Here is an 11944-nt window from a genome sequence, read left to right as displayed (position 1 = left end):
GAAACTATGGTATATTATATATCAAATCAAAGCCCTAGACATTAGCTTTCCAACGCAACTGGAACCGCATCGTTTGGACCTCTATAGCTAAAGTTATAGTCGTTTGAGTCCGAAGAGGTCAGGTTGGACAGCTTAGCAATTTCTCCAGCTTCTTGTATTCTTTCCACTTTTGCATGCTTCCTTTCCATCCTCTGAGCCATTCCTGCCCTGTAATCTCTGAAATCACTTAACACCCATATCAAGGCATCTAATGGTGATAAGAGAGGATTAATATTAGAAATTATAAGTCCAAAGAAGCATGTTTTCAATCAAAGCACATAATTAGGAAGGCAAATGTAAAACCATGCAAATAGTATGAATAAGTGGGTAAAGAGTTGATAAAAACCACTCAAATGAGCACAAGATAAACCATGAAATAGAGGTTTATCAACCTCCCCACACTTAAACAATAGCATGTCCTCATGCTAAGCTCAAGAGAAGCTATAAAGATGAAGAGGAATGATAGAATGTATGAAATGCAACCTACCTATATGAATGCAACTACATGTAAAAATGTTTCTACCTACTTGGTTAAAAGCAAATAAGTTCTCTAAGACAAACATAAATCAGATTTCACTAATTCAAATTATACAATAAGAGACAAGTAAACTTGTAAGAAGATAGCTCATGAAAGCAGGGAACATAGAATTAAGCACTGAACCCTTACTGGTAGTGTATATCACTCTAGTCTCTCAAGTGTCTAGGGTCAATCACTCTACTCTTCTCTAATCATGCTTTCTAAACCTTGTTCTTCATCTAACCAATCAACAAATATTTAATGTACCAATGCAAACATCATGAGGTCTTTTCAAGGTTGTAATGGGGCTGAGGTAAAGGTAAGGATATATGTATGGCCAAGTGAGCTATAATATGAATCTTTAATTAACCTAAGCTCTCACCTAATATACATATACTCTATATACTTTTAAATTCATGCCTAGCTACCCAAGATTCCCACTTTTTCATCACATACTCATGTATCAACTTTTTCTTTTTAATTTATCACATGTACATTGATTTTTCATTAACTCAACATTGGGGTAATTTTGTCCCCTTATTTATTTATTTATATTATATATATTTTTTTTTTCTTTTTCTCGTTTTCTCTTTTTTTTGAATCATAAAAGCAAATATAACTTATCAATGCTTATCAATGCACATGGATTTTTCATTATTTTTCTATTTTGGTTTTTCATGAGTAGGTTCCCAAATTTCCCATATTCAAATAAATTAAAAACATGATACATTCCCTTATCAACCCATGTTCCCACAATTTCCCCACACTTATTTGATACACAATCTCTATCTTAAGCTAACCAAAGATTCAATTGGGATAATTAATTTGTTTTCCGCTTAAGGCTAGTGATGTGGTAAAATATAGAACAAATAGGGATTAAAAGGCTCAAAGTGGCTGACAAGGGTGATTTAAAGGGTAGGCTTATTTGGGATAAGTGAGTTAAAATCAAACAATGGCCTCAATCATATGCAAGCATGTAAATATACTAAATAATGGACATATAGAATGGAACAAAGCAAAGATTGCAATTATAGAGAAGAAAACACACAAGAATAAAATATTTATGGTTAAATAATGTAACCATATAAATAAGCTCAAAATCTCACGGGTTGTGTGTTCTTTGGCTCAAAAACCATGTTCCAAATACAACTTCAAACAAGTTTTAATATAAAAGTTTTTAATTTAAATTAGTGAAATACTATAAAAATTTCTTGAAAAAGAAAATATTACTTCAACCAAGTAGTAACTAAATGTATAAAATCAAACAAACATGCAATCAAATATGCAAATGCAACAATGTATAAACAAAGAAAATAGAGTATTGGTGTTGAAAAGAGGAAAATAGCTAACCCATGGAGATCGGTATCGACCTCCCCACACTTAAAGATTGCACCGTCCTCGGTGCATGCTAAGATGTGCAAGTGGACGGGGGTTGTGGTTCCTCAGCTGGGGCTCTTTCTGTTCCTTTCCTTGCTATTGATTTGGGAGTAGCTTTCTCTTTACCCTTCTTGGTGGCCATCCTGAAAAGGGAAAAAGAAAGTGACTTTTAAAGCTAAAGGTTAGAGTAAGGAAGAGAGCGGGAAAGGTGGTAATCATTGCACAATAAAGAAGAATGACGTTAACACACGCTCATGAGTACATGTGAAAAAAGTCATCAATGGAAAATAGCTAGTGCATATGATAACAAGTGAATGCAAGGTGTTTATTGGCATGCTGGTAAAGGCATGAGTAGCATAGATCAAGCATTCAATGTCCAAGTTAGATTACCAATCCTTTCAAACTAACAACATGTTCCAAATAAATTTCTACCACCAATGAAAATAATGCAGTAAATAAATTAAAATAAAATAAAAAGAAAAAATAAGAAGAATGAGAAAGGAAAGAAGGGAAGAAGAAGTAAATAAGAAAGGAGGGAGGAAAAATTAGGATTAGGGAAGAAAAGATAAGATTTTTGGCTGATATGGATAAGCTGTGCGGCGCAAGCGACGCGGACGCGTGGGGCACGCGGTCGCGTGACTTGTGCTTTAAGTTAATCGACGCGGTCGCGTGACACGTGTTATGCTACTGGCGCGAGGGCAGCCTCGCGCTCGCACAACTCTCTGTTTAAATTGCATGTTGCCAAAAATCTGGGTGACGCGGTCGCATGGGGCATGCGATCGCGCGAGTGGCCACTTAGTAGGATGTGACGCGGCCACGTGGGACACGTGGTCGTGTGAGATGGACTGCGCGTCCAGCGCCAGTCCAGCACCACTCTAGCACAACTTTCGGCTGTGCACCATTATTACATCGAAATCCTGATCACGCGGCCGCGTGGGAGGTCATTATTCCCATATGACGCGGTCGCGTGAGACGATTTGTGCCATTGGCACGCCTCCAGCCACGCTTCAGCATGACTCTCTGTTCGTTTTTATTTTTCTCCCCTCTCCTTACGACGCGGACGCGTCGCTGATGCGGTTTCATCGCGTGGCGTTTTTTTTTATGCATGAAAAATGCAGAATGCAAAATGATATGGATTTTATGAGTAATTCCAGGTTCAATGAAATAAAATAAAATAAAAGTCAAAAACAAACAAAACGAAATAAAATTAAAATTGAAAAGGAACGATCATACCATGGTGGGTTGTCTCCCACCTAGCACTTTTAGTTAAAGTCCTTAAGTTGGACATTTGGTGAGCTCCCTGTTATGGTGGCTTATGCTTGTATTCATCCAGGAATCCCCACCAGTGTTTATACTTCCAGTAACCTCCGGGGTCCCAAACTAGGCGCAGAAAGTCTTCAAGCAAGTTGAAGCAAGTGACAAGGCCCCAAGAGTGGTGGTTGGTAGAATGGATTTCGGGGTCCCAGACCTTGCCTTTGCACCCGTCTTCTTGTTGATCATTATGATTCTATCTGGGTGGCAGGCAATCTGAATTCTCACTAAAGCGGCCAAACAACTTCTTAGACCCATTCAATTGAGCTTTACACCAACCTTTGTGTTTAAATTTAAAGCTTCCAACCATAATGAACCTTGTAGGACAATTCTTACCACTGGCCATCTTCCGCTTACTCTTAATGTCACAAAGAGCTCTAAGTTGACCATCCGTCTCCAGTAGCCCATATTCAAGTGGAATTAGAAAGCTAAGGGATATGAATTTTACCCACTTGAATGTTGTGAAGGATGATGGTAACTTAGGGGGAGGTATTTTTAATGAAATTACAAGCTCCACTCCCTTGTGCTCTTCTCTGATAATTACCACCTCTTTGCAAGCTTCTTCAATTTCAACCTCTTCCTCTTGGTAGCTTTCTTCCAATTCAATCTCCTCTTCATTGCTTTCCAAGGGCATGGGAGGTTGTGCTTCTTCTTCTTGAATCTCCACCTCTTGATCAACCTCTTCCAAGTCTTCAACTGTGATATGCCTTAGAGGTTGTACACCCTCCTCAGTATCAATTTCAAATGTCTTGGAAGGGGGTTCTATGACTGGACTTTCCCATGGAGGTTCTGCATCTCCTAAGTCTTCAACCACTTCTTCTTCAATAATTTCGGCTTCCTCTACTTGTTCCAGTACAAAGTCATGCTCCGTACTGTTCACTGGAGTTTCTAGTATCTCCTTCATGCTACGTTCTTCATTAGATTGTCCACATGAAGCCATGGGGGTTCCTTGAGTGTCTGAACGTCGGAAAGCTAATTGATTTATCGCTTGCTCCAATTGACGAATGGTTGCATGAAATTGATCTACTGTTTCCTTGAAATGATCCTTTGTCTCTTGATGCACTCGGCTTTCATAAATAGGATCATAGTGCTCTTGGATTGATGGATATGGAGATGGTGAATATTGAAGTGGTGGTTCTTGTGAGTAATTGGGTTGGAATTGGGGTGGTTCTATATATGGTTCATATGGCTCATAAGGTGGTTGGTATGGTGGTTGAGGGTTAGGGTCATATGGAGGTGAATGGCGGAAAGGGGCTTGTGAGTATGGTGGTCCAAAGTCATGTTGAGGAGAGGATTCATAGGCATATGGTGGTGGTTGTTGATAGTCTATTGGAGGTGGTTGTTGCCATGAGGGTTGATCAAATCCTTGTGGCTCCTCCCATCTTTGATTCTTCCAACCTTGATGCCTGTTCTCATTATAGTTTCCATTCCTAACAACAACATTGGAATCAAACTTGAAGCGAGAGGGGTGAGAACTCATAGTTAGTTAATAAAAATTTAAAAACAAAAATAAAAGCAAATTTTAAATTCAAATTTTTGAATTTGAAAATTAAAATTTGAATTTTGAATTTTTAAAATTGAAATTTAAAGATTAAAATTTAAAAATATTTTTTTTAATTTGAATTTTAAATTTTGAAAATTGAATTTTTTTTAAAATTGAAAATTGAAAATTGATTTTTTTTAATATTTACAATAACCAATAATAAGGCATACATTTGCAATTCCCCGGCAACGGCGCCATTTTAATGAGAGAAACTTTTGCGTGGTCTAGAAATTTTGCGGATAAATCCTCGTTGCAAGTATAGTTTCTAAACCTTCAAAAGTCCTTTCATACAAACGTTTTGGTTGTCACAAGTAACAAACCCCTTTTAAATTGATAACCGAGTATTTAAACCTCGGGTCGTCTTCTCAAGGAATTGCAGGGAGGTATATTCTTATTATTGGTTATGAGTTTTGTAAATTGGGGGGTTTTGGAGCTTGGGCAATGAGCACAGATATATTTAAATGACAAATAAAATAAATAACTGTAAAATAAACTTTTGGCAAGGTATGAGAAATTAGAAGTCCAGACTTAGTTATCCTTATCAATAATAATGAAAGTTGAATCTTAATTCCACTTAGTTAACCTTTACTAAAGCAAAGGAAAGTCAAGGGACTAATTAGTTTGATCTTCGAATCCTATTTATTTCCTAAGAAAAGATTGGGATTATTGAAGTTCAGTTCAATTATCAAAGAAAACAGTTATCAATTATGTTGAGCTAAGATAACTCCTGAGTTACTGCTTTCTTAACCAAGACCAAAAGGGGAAAAAGTAAATTTACTGGAATAAAAATGTCTTCAGATGGGAATAACAATAATGTAAATTAAAGAAAGCAATATTAAACTGAAATACCTCAAGTAATATTAATTCAAAAGAGTAATCTGTAACATGGAAGAATTCATAAAATTGCAAGAGTAAATAAAAAGGAATGTTGAACCTGATAAACAGAGATAATTCTGAAAGCGAATAAAATCCTAAATCTAAATCCTAATCCTAAAGAGAGGAGAGAATCTCCCTCTCAAACTAAATCTAAATCATGAGAAGTGAATTATGAGAGCCCGTTTATGAATGGATGTATTTTTCCACTTTATAGCCTCTAATCTGTGTTTTCTGGGCCGAGAACTGGGTCAGAAACAACCCAGAATTCGCTGGTTGCGAATTCAAACATGCTGGATTTCCGTCACTGCGACGCGTCCGCATGGAGCACGCGGTCACATTGCCTAGCGTCAAAGCAACTATGGTATATTATATATCAAATCGAAGCCCTGGACGTTAGCTTTCCAACGCAACTGGAACCGCGTTGTTTGGACCTCTGTAGCTAAAGTTATAGTCGTTTGAGTGCGAAGAGGTCAGGCTGGATACCTTAGCAATTTCTCCAGCTTCTTGTATTCCTTCCACTTTTGCATGCTTCTTTTCCATCCTCTGAGCCATTCCTGCCCTGTAATCTCTGAAATCACTTAACACACATATCAAGGCATCTAATGGTGATAAGAGAGGATTAATATTAGAAATTATAAGTCCAAAGAAGCATGTTTTCAATCAAAGCACATAATTAGGAAGGCAAATGTAAAACCATGCAAATAGTATGAATAAGTGGGTAAAGAGTTGATAAAAACCACTCAAATGAGCACAAGATAAACCATGAAATAGAGGTTTATCAGGCGCGCTGTCTTCTGGTCTGCTTTTATTGTAGCTACCCCTTCCGCAGTTGGGAATTCCATGCATAGATGTGGAGTCGAGACTATTGCACCGTGCTGATTCAATGTTGTCCGACCTACTAAGGCGTTGTAGGCAGAACTCACGTCGACCACGATGTAGTCTATCTTGAGTGTTCTTGACTGGTTTCCTTTACTGAAGGTTGTATGTAGTGAGATGTATCCAAGTGGTTGCACTGGGGTGTCTCCTAGTCCGAACAGGCTGTTCGGATATGCTCTAAGTTCTTTTTCTTCCAGGCCGAGCTTGTCGAAGGCAGTTTTGAATAAGATGTCAGCGGAGCTCCCTTGGTCTATCAGTGTGCGGTGGAGATTTGCATTTGCCAGTATAATGGTGATGACCATAGGATCGTCGTGTCCTGAGATGATACCAGATGCGCCTTCTTTGGTGAAAGTAATTGCAGGGATGTCGGGTGCTTCCTCCTTTCCCTAAACATGATATACTTCTTTAAGATATCTTTTGCGAGATGATTTAGAGATTCCTCCTCCTGCAAACCCTCCGTGTATCATATGGACGTGTCTTTCTGGTGTACGAGGTGATCGCTCGGTTCGTCTGACATCTTCGTCCCTTCTTCTTTTTCTTTGCTCATCGTTCCGGGTGGCCAGATACCGATCTAATTTCCCTTCTCTTACTAGTTTTTCTATGACATTCTTTAAGTCAAAACATTCGTTGGTAGAATGCCCACCGATTCGATGGTATTCGCAATATTCAGTCTGATTTCCTCCTCCTTTTTTGCCTTTGAGTGGTCGAGCTGGGGGTATTTTTCAGTGTGGCAGACTTCTCTGTAGACATCCACAAGGGCCACCCGAAGAGGGGTGTGATTGAGATATTTTTTGATTTTCTCCCCATGTCGATTTTCTTTCTTTTTGGATTCTTTATCCTTATCCCAGGAGGAATAGGCGAATCCGGATTTTGAGGTCTCTCCTAGTCGAGAGTTTTCCTCCATGTTGATGTACTTCTCCACTCGTTCCTGCACTTCGTTCAGAGATGTGGGGTGTTTTTTCGATATAGATTGACTAAAAGGTCCCTCTCACAGGCCATTGATGAGACCCATAATGGCGGCCTCTATTGGTAGGCTTTGTATGTTCAGGCATGTTTTGTTGAATCTTTCCATGTAGTTGCAAAGACTTTCCCGATCTCCTTGTTTGATTCCTAATAGACTTGGAGCGTGTTTAGCCTTATCTTTTTGGATGGAGAATCTGGCCAGAAACTTCTTGGCTAAGTCGTCGAAGCTTGAGATAGACCTAGGAGGTAGATTGTCGAACCATCTAATTGCTGTCTTTGTTAAAGTAGTTGGAAAGGCTTTGCAGCAAACTGCATCTGAGGCGTCAGTGAGGTACATTCTACTTCTGAAATTGCTGAGATGATGGCCGGGATCTGTAGTGCCATCGTACAAAGTCATATCCGGGAGTTTAAAGTCTTTTGGGATTTTGGTCTTCATGATCTCCTTAGTAAATGGATCTTGGTCCTTGCGGGAGCTATCCTCATAAGAGGATCGATTAGCTTTGGCCTTGAGATCGGCTTCGATTTTTAGGAGTTTGTCCTCCAATTCCCAGCGTCGTCTTATTTCCCTTTGTAGGTTTTTCTCAGCTTCTCGTTGATGCTGCGCCTCTTTTTCGAGTTGCTTTAAGCGATCTTGAAGTGCCTCCATGACTCCCACAGTTGATGAATCATTGTTTTTTTAGGTTGAGGAGTATCTTTTGGTGTAGTATCTGCGTTCTTGTGCGGCGTTCTATCTTCCAGATCTGAATTGTGGTCGTTGTCATGATCGTCTGCTATGGTGATGGGATGACTTCCAGGTTCCCCGGCAACGGCGCCAATGTTCCGAGGGTTACCTGAAACTGCAGGCCGATCTCAGATGAGATCTTCTGTACCGGTCGGAGCTGACGTGTCCGGCTGGTGGGTGGCGACCGGAGCTGTCGTACCCGACTTATTGGCTGGCTGCACTGCTGATCCTTTGTCATCGGAGGGTGGTGGTACCTGCAAGGGACTCCGATGCTTAAGTTAGCAAGGGTATTAAGTAGGTTTTTAGTAGAATCAGAGTATGAGTTATACCTGGGTGCTCCAGTGTATTTATAGTAGTGTGGAGTGACCTTTTTAGATAAGATAAGTTAGCTATCTTATCTTTATCTTTAAGTGAGGTCATCTTATCTTCTGGGGAACTGCCCTTATCTTTCTAGGCTTTAACTGCCTTTAGATTGGGCTGTGTCCCTTTATTTGGGCCCTTCTTTGGGCTTTCCTGTCGATTTGGCCGAGCTCTTTGAGAAGAGGTCAGATAGTCTGACCTGAAGAGGTCGGTCACCTTGTTACTGAACATCCCGGGTCGAATAGCTCGACCCAGGGTATGAACAGTTTCTAACTCATTAATTTTATCTTTATGAATGCATAAATCCTTTAGAAACTTTGCGTATTTAGGTACCTGCTGCATGACATCAAAAAGGGGAACAATTACCTCAACTTTTTTTAATATTTCTACCATTTTGGGATCAAGTTCCATCTGCTTTCTGGATTTCTTTGCAAGGTGTGGGAATAGGATTGGAATGGTGCCATTTGCAGCTTCTGTATCCTTTAGTGGTCCATTCCTTTGCTGAACTACTTCTTCTTCAACCTTGTCTTGTACTTTATCTTCCTCTTCAGCATCTTCCATTTCAGCATCTTCTACTTCTATCACATCCTCAGCTGGGGTGTGTACTATTGGGCTTAGCTCCTCCTGATTCTTCTCTGGCAGTGTGGTTCCAGACCTCAAAGTGATGGCATTGATGCCACCCTTGGGGTTAGGTAAGGGTTGAGAAGGAATTTCACTGGAGCTTGAGGGTTGGTTGGTGGAATTAGGTAATGAATCTATCCTGGAGGTGAGAGCTTGTAAAGTGACATTCAGACCATTTAAAGTAGAGTTCAGCTGTGTCTGCATGTCTTGTTGTCCTTGTGTAAGAGAACGAAGCATCTCGTCATTTGATGAGGAATTAGGATAGGTGATCTGAGAAACTTGTTGTTGGTTATGCTGGGATCCTTGAGATTGTCTTAGGTGAGGTGCTCTGTAAGGCTGGTTCTGATTCTGCTGTCTGTTGTTGTTATTCCACCTCTGATTTCCATTGTTATCTCTGCCTCCTCTGTTATAGTTGTCCTTCCAGCCATGGTTGGAATTATCTCTCCAACCCTGGTTGGAGTTGTCCTGCCATCCTTGGTTATAGCTTCCACCTGGGTTGTAATTGCCGCCTTGTTGATTGTATCCTTGATTCGGGCAATCATAGAAGTTATGAGTAGCTGCCATATTGTTGTCTTCTTGTTGGAGCTGCAGATATTCATCAGTATAATGACTATAATTAGCACAGATTCTGCATACTCTCTATGGGACTAACTGTTGGCTCTGTTGTGGTGGGTGAGGCTGAGCTTGTAAAGTGTGGGGAGGTTGAGCTTGTTGTTGTTGGTTTAACTGCATTTGCTTCAGTAGGTTGGTCATTTCACATATACTCTGTGTAAGAGTAGTAGTTTCAATGCTAGAAGAAACCTCTGCAACAGCTTTTGAGTGGCTGTGCCTGTGCCTGTAATTCCTAGTGGACTCAGCTAAGTCGCTGATCAGTTGCCATGCTTCATCTGCGGTCTTGTACTTTTTCATAGAACTATTACTAGCACCATCCAGTGTAGTTTTATCCTGAGGCTTCATGCCTTGTGTGAAGTAGCTGATTAACACCAGTCTATCGATCATGTGATGGGGGCATGCGTCTAGAAGGTTCTTAAAGTGCTCCCAGTACTCATAAAGAGTCTCTTATTCTCCTTGAACAATGCAGGAGATCTCTCTCCTCAGTCTATCTGTGACTTCAGCTGGAAAGTATTTTTCCAAAAATTCTCTCCTGAGCGTATCCCAGTTGGTAACAGTCGCTTCAGATTGGGAGTAGTACCGCTCCCTCGCCTTTCCCTCAAGAGAAAACGGGAAGGCGGTTAACAGAATAGAAGTTTCATCTACACCATTATGCCTAACAGTAGAACAGGCTGTCTGGAAATCCCTTAGGTGCTTGATAGGTTCCTGAGTAGGTAAACCATGAAACTTGGGCATCAAGTTGATTAGTGTAGTCTTTAGTTCAAAATATGCAGCCAGAGATGGATGATGCACTTGATACGGCTGTAGTGTAAAATCTGGGGCTCTAGCCTCCTGGAGAGTAATCCTCTAGATGCTGCCATGTTACCTGCACGAGAATCAACTGAATCAGTAGTAAAAGAGCTTGTTTCGCTCTCAGATGGCGGTACAGATTCGCCCTCAAATGAGACTGGTGAATTGATAACAATCGCTTCACCACCCTCAGAGGCTATCCTGCGTCGAGCTCACCTAATACGTGAAAGAGTTCTTTCAATTTCAGGATAAATGCGGCTAAGCTCGAATCAGGCAGTGAACACATCATTCAATGAAAGAAACATATAGCTCATGGTAAAAGTAAAAATAAAATATGCAAATAAAATAAAATATGTACACTAATTAATAATTCAGCACACAATTGCAACTCTCCGGCAACGGCGCCAAAAATTGACGTGAAGGCAGAAGTCGGCTAATTAAGAAAATCAATATAGAGAATGCGTTGAGAGTATAGTTCTTAACCAGCTAAAATCTGCCTTGTCAATTTAGAAAGTTGTCACGAAATTTAGAAATAATAATACTGGGAGTATGAGTCCCAAGTCGTCTCCCAAAGAGTTGCAGGAAAGGGTGCTAACTTATTAATCAGGAATTTTCAAGAGAGTTTGAGTTTGGATAATGAGCAATTAAATAATTATAAATTAAAGCAATAAAACTAAGAATGATTATTAATATTCTAATAAAAAGCCTTGACTGGGGGAATGATTAATTGGAAGTTCTATCCTTGTTGGGGTCTCTTAAGTGTAGTATCAAAAAGGTTGTTGTTTTCACTTAGTTAACCCTTACTAAATAAAGAAAAGTCAAGTGATTGAGCTAATCCTTATTCGCAAATCCTAGTCCTCTTCCTTGGGAAGGTCTAGCGTTAGTAAATATAGAACTAGCCAACAACTTCCAGTTTAATCAGCACTTAAGCCTTCCAACTCAAGTGTCTCCTTTTAATCAACCCCCATGTCAAGTATGGAGTTTACTCCATTGACATGAATATAATACTCAGAAAAATATAAGAAGAAAACATAATAAATTAATTAAAGATAAAATAATATTTTTCACTAATAACCCATGAAAATAATCCAATTACCACTTTAAACAAGAATTAAGAATATGGAATAAATAAAAGAGTAAGTAAGGAAACAAACTAGAATAATGTCTTCAACGGAGGTAATGACTCTTCAGTATCCAAAAGCAAAAGCAATAACTAGGAATGTAAAGGGAAACTAGAGGAAGAGTAATTCTCTCTCTAGATTCAGATCTAAAACTAAAAGTAATCCTAATATGAATGAATGTGTATCTCCGTCTATGTGTGTAAAAGTCGTATCCTGAG

This window comes from Arachis hypogaea, chromosome 13 (genome assembly GCF_003086295.3).
Source record: "Arachis hypogaea cultivar Tifrunner chromosome 13, arahy.Tifrunner.gnm2.J5K5, whole genome shotgun sequence".
NCBI classification, from domain to species: domain Eukaryota; kingdom Viridiplantae; phylum Streptophyta; class Magnoliopsida; order Fabales; family Fabaceae; genus Arachis; species Arachis hypogaea.
Note: the sequence above shows the minus strand (reverse complement) of the source record.